This window comes from Vicia villosa, unplaced genomic scaffold, assembly GCF_029867415.1.
Source record: "Vicia villosa cultivar HV-30 ecotype Madison, WI unplaced genomic scaffold, Vvil1.0 ctg.000048F_1_1, whole genome shotgun sequence".
Taxonomy (NCBI): Eukaryota; Viridiplantae; Streptophyta; class Magnoliopsida; order Fabales; family Fabaceae; genus Vicia; species Vicia villosa.
In genome coordinates, this window is record NW_026704980.1 from 666,544 (window position 1) to 672,543 (window position 6,000).

A 6,000-nucleotide genomic window follows, 5' to 3' on the forward strand; every position below is an offset into this window, starting at 1 on the left:
TGATGATGATCATGATGGAAACAACATTTAGCTTATTTCTTGTTCTATTGTTTTTTCTTTTTTTGTTTGTTTTATGTTCTTTTCTTTCAATTTAGAATTCTCTTAATCCATAACATATGAATGTTGTTTATCCATTTATCTTTTGTGATATATATATATATATATATATATATATATATATATATATATATATATATATATATATATATATATATATATATATAATGTTTATTTATTATCTTTATATGCCTATCCGAATTTTTGATAATGGCAAATAGGGAGAAATAGACCCTTAGAAAGAGTAGAGTATATTATCTTTATTTGTGAAAGGAAGCTTAAAAATTCCAAATCTTTTCATAGATATCTTCTTGTTTTATCACCTCCTTGAGAGATGCATTGTCTTCCTAGAAAAAGGAGGAACATATGGTTCTATGTGTTTTACATGTTAATGTCTTCTAAAAGTCTTGACGATGACAATTGAACAAGGAAGATTATATCACAAGCATTATCAGTCAAGAAGCAAGTACAAGACAAAGTTTTCATAGTTCCAATTGAGAAATCTAAACAAAGTTAAATGAAGAGGTAAATGAAGTTGTGAATTTGAGAAAGCTCGCTCGATCTTGCGCTTAGTATTTTATCTTTTAGTTTGATTAGTTAGATGTGAATAAAGCAAGAGTAAGTCTTTTAATACTAAGGTGACACACACAGACACACTCAAAAGTATTTCAAACTTCTCATCCTTTTATTAAAACTTCTTAAAACCGATTGAGGAAAGTACCTAATCAATTAAATAATCTTCTAATAAATTAGGAAAGTAAGACTCAGTTGCCTAATAGACTAGGACCTTCTTTTAATCTATTAGAACAATAGTAACAACTTCTAATTGATTAGGTAGTCTTGCTAATCAATTAAGTGATGCTTCAGATTAGGGGGTTTCCTCTTTTGGCTTAGCCTAATAGATTAAGTAACTGTTCTAATCAATTACGAAGCATCAAAGTCCCATGAATTATTGTCTCTTTAGCTAGAATTTTCCTACATAAAGGAGTGATTTCCTCATTTATCGACACAACAATTTTCTAAACAATCATCTTTTTTATCTCTCATATTATCATTCTTTTATAATTTTTATTCACTAGTCATTGTCTTAGTATTGAGAGAATAAAATGCTTCATTTGAGAGTTATGGTGTTTTACTATTGTGTTGAATTTTTTATGTAAAGAGTGTAGTTCTCTTATGATCTTGTAATTGATTTGAAGGTTGCAAGTTAAACCTATAATAATCTCGGTTTAGGTTGTTGGGTTGAACTTATGTAAAAGCTCAAGTTCTTAGTGTAAGGATGTTGGGCTTTTTACGTGGGAAATCTCAAGTTGTTTAAGGTTGTTAGGATGAAAGTGTGTAAATGCTCAAGTTTTTGTTGAACCATCATATTCTCTAGTGTGATATTGCTTACATTACATCTTTGTATTTGTGTTGTTTATCTTTTATGTTGCTTAATATCTAATTATATTTGCTTATAACTTAAACCCTTTTTAATCTATCATTTTTGTGACAACAATTTTGAACTCTGAATATCAAATTTCACCCCTATTGTGTTTGAAGTCGCTTGTTCAACATGTTTGGTGCGCATGATAAGACGAATGATATGAAAACCATATCATATGTTGTCTCAATCCAATGTTTGAGCTAGATGTGGAAATAGGCTGGGCCAAGTTAGGCTTTGTAAGTCTGAGTCTGGCCTACAAAAAAATTCAAAGCCTAAGCCTGACATATAGCCTATTATATGCTTATTTTTAGGCCTAAGTCTGGCCTTTTCGAAAGTCTGGTTGACCTACTAGCCTACTTAAAGCCTACTTCATTTTAAAACTTGTAAATAAGCAATGCAAAAAATATTAAATAGATTAACACATAAAAAGATCAGTGAGACTAAATGTTTATTTTTATTGATTCATTTGATTTTACTTATTAGCATAAGTTTTGTGATACTATTTGTTTGGGAGAATTTATGAACACAACTTATGACATTGTTCATAAGATCTTTTCAACTTATTTTCATAAGTTCTTCAAGATAACTAAGTTATATTTTCATACTTTAATTCTAAGTACAAAATACAATATAATAATAATAAAGTTATTCATGTTTATTTAAATAGGCCTGTCAAATATACTTAAAAGACTTTTTTTGATGGCATGTGGCCTAGCATTTTTAGCTAAATAGGCTTATAAAAAGCCTAAACCTTTTCTATTTCGAAAAAATGGTCTGACCCGAGCCTGTGTAGGTTAGGCCGTAGGCACCTGTAAGTTTGTCTGACTTATTCACGCTCCAAATTTAAGCCGAGTTAGAAAATAGCAAGAAATGGTAAGAAGTATGTAACATCCCGTACATAAGTGACTAGTATATTATGCATGAAACATTAAAATTGATATTGAGTACATACAAAAGCCAAAAGAATACAAGAAGATCCATATTAAATACAACATGGCATTCTACTAAGAAATATACAACATGTGTCTTCGATGGATCTGCACAGCGGAAGATAAGATCTGGCCAGGTCTTCGAGCCAACACCACTTCCAAGTCTTTAATCCAACCCTGCTACCAATCAAACACTACAAAACTACACCTGAAAAAGATAAGATGATTTGGGTGAGATTACTAAATCTCAGTGAGTCCTCCTATCCTATGGGTCCACTCGGATCTACAAGGTACATACATCACAAAACCGAATCCACCATTAATTCGGGGTTTGTCCTCACATCCGGTTCAAGTACGGAGCAAACATGTGAATCGTCCACCATAGGAGTCATTATATCACAAGTGAACAAATAGTACAACAAACACGTATGCAAACCCATACCCATGTATGGGGAATCCAGAAATGGTAACAACCAATCTACCTAGGCTGCACACACACCCTCAATGAGTAACCAAGTACCTGTCGTCAAGAAGACTCACACAAGACCCATCGCTAGATGAAACAGACAGATCCTATGTGGCATTCCATCCGTGACGAGTTACAGCGGTGACATTGCCTACACGACATCACGGCCTCATCATCATCCATACGCAATATGGTATCCACAAGTGTGAATACGCCTAATTGACTGTACAAACCCATCCGGTTAGAGCCTAGTGGTGTAGCCTATGTGGCACTACTAGAGGTGAGTTATCCAAGTGATATCGCCTAATTGGAATCACAACTCCACCATACCAAGCACGCCAGGTGTATTCTCCAGGTGAGACACACCATAAAGACTCTCACAGGCACACTCATAATGGTAGCTCAGGTGTGTTAACATACCAAGAACGTCAGGTGTATTCTCCAGGTGAGACACGCCATAAAAGACTCTCACAGGCACACTCACAATGATATTATTGGAAACTAGTCCATACACAATGGTGTCTTACCACCTAGTAGTGATCCACTTCGATTCTAGCATACTACACACAATCATACGCAAAAATGGTATACAACCGAACATTCAACTAGAACGACGGATAAAACAATCAATGACCAATCACGACACTTCATATGTATTACACCAGTATACATAAACCGTATTCATACTCATATTCAGATTTTCAATGTCATAGCATAATTATGGAATCCAATTACTTATCATCATTTAATTTCTACTAAAGTGATCACATCATACCATTAGGAATTCACTTACCATATTCTATAATTGAACTAAATGCATTAGATTTAAGCATTTTATTAAAGAGCATCGAAAGACCTTTCCAACGCTTTTGACCGGGCTTCATTTCAAGTTGTAGAACTCAAGTTATGGTCGAAACAATAAAGGGGAAATTTTTTGTCAGGTGCAATCGATTTGCACCAGTGTGCAATCGATTTCTCACTGAACCAGAAGCGCAAAATGTCAATTTTTCATAGTGCAATCGATTGCTTGACCCATGCAATGGATTTCTCACTAAACCAGAAGCAAAAATCACATTTTTCTTGCATTAGTTCCAATACATCTATTTCCATCCAAAACTATTTCAAGCATAAAATAACCATTCTTAGCAGCATATACATGTAATTAACACCTCTACCATCATTATGAACATAGCAACAATTATGATCATGCAACCAAGATCAAGGTTTTTGTGATTCACAACTATATGCAACATAGTAATAAAAGCAAGGCAATTAGGGTTCATAATCACCTTTAACATGCAATATCAGTCCATATAATAATCATCAAGAAGAATCATAATATGAACAGTCCAAACACATAATCATGCAATCACAAGGAGTTTATCTCAACCCTAAATCCCATCATGCATTTTCTCACACTAATTCTAACCAAGTTTCTAACTAGGACTCACCTTGCTTAAATGGAGGTTGAGATGATATTCTTGCAGTCATTGAACTCCTATCATGGCCAAAGCTTCACCTTCATCTTCATCAAACCCGTAACCACACTTTAACTCACTTTCAGCATGTATCATCCAACTTCAAACTTGTTTATCTCCATCAATAAATAAGCTATGAGTACAGATTAATATATCAAATCGAAGGAAATTTCGTGTAGAATCCGAATCTTCAAAAATTACCTGAATCAGCGTTATGAGCGGGAAGTTATAACCCAATTAGTGAAGGTTGTACCCAAAGTGCGAAAATGGAGTAGATGAACATGATTTCTTCTTTCTCCCACTTGACAAATCTGCGAGGGAGTTGCATAATGGCTATCACATTTTTGAAGACGCCCCTGCACACATTAAGATTATGCTCCATAAGGATATCATAGGCTATGTTGGCTCTCGAGTTTTAGTTTTGTAGTTTGTTTCGTTTTCGGACTCAAGTCCTCCTGAATACCAAAAAAAAAATAAAACTAGACTTTGAATACCAAAAAAAAAAATAAAACTAGACTATAAAACACGACTATAAACTGTGTATTTAATTAAATAGACTATAGAGTTTAAATTTAAATTTAAATGGAGCCTTATTCTTTTTGAATAAGAAAATCGAAGGTAATCTTATACATAGATAAAAGTATTTTTTTTATAGAGATTAATTGTTACATATTGTTATTGTAAGACCATGTGCAATGGTGGGTTTATTTGAACTCAACACCACAAAATCATGTGCAACGGTGTGTGTAGTGTAGTGTTGAGTGTGTGTTGGAGGAGAGAGATGTTGAGAAAACTCAACACCATGTAAACTGACGCAGGGGCTGACGTGGCAGCGGCTGGTTGGTTCAAGACTGGGGCGTGTGGGCCACGCGCTGGCAGTGAGAGTGGGTCATTTTATCACGCGGAGAGAGAAAGAGAAAGGGGATAAGTGCAGCCACGTGGCTGGTCTTGATTGGCTGGCCAGATTTTTATCCATTTAATACTTTGAACTCAATTATTTCGTTGCAAATTAATTTTTTTTTTTACCAAAATTCATGATTTTTTTTCCTCTATAAATAGAGACTTGATTCATTTGATTTGGACACAGAAAAAAAAACCAAGTTTTTCACTATCTTTCTCTATTATTATCTTTCTATTAGTGTTTTTTTTGAAGTTAAGTGTCTTTTTTTAGTGAAATGGATCCCGATAATCATTTTATTATTTTAATTTAATTTTAATCAATAATTGTAATTTTATGTAATCATAAAAATAAAAATAAAATTTAAATAAGAATATGAAAATAAAAAGTGGTGGGGTAGGGTGTTGAGTGAAAAACCATTGGAGAGGGTAAAAGTTGAATGGGTGTTGAGTTATTAGGTGGAAGAAAGAGAAAATAATGTGGAGTGTTGGGAGTTGAAAAAATGGGTGTTGAGTGTTGAAACCATTGTAGATGGTCTAAGTTTTTTTATCACATCCATTTATAAATATTAGTATTTTATAGATGGTTAAGATAAAAATCAAATATCTAGTAATCACGCTTATTTGATAGTGTATTTTATTATATTTCATTGCATACTAATTAAATTTATTTTTATAACTATCTCTACTAAAAATATTTTTTATTTAGAGTAAAATAAGCAATAAATGTTTATATCTTTTTTCGAT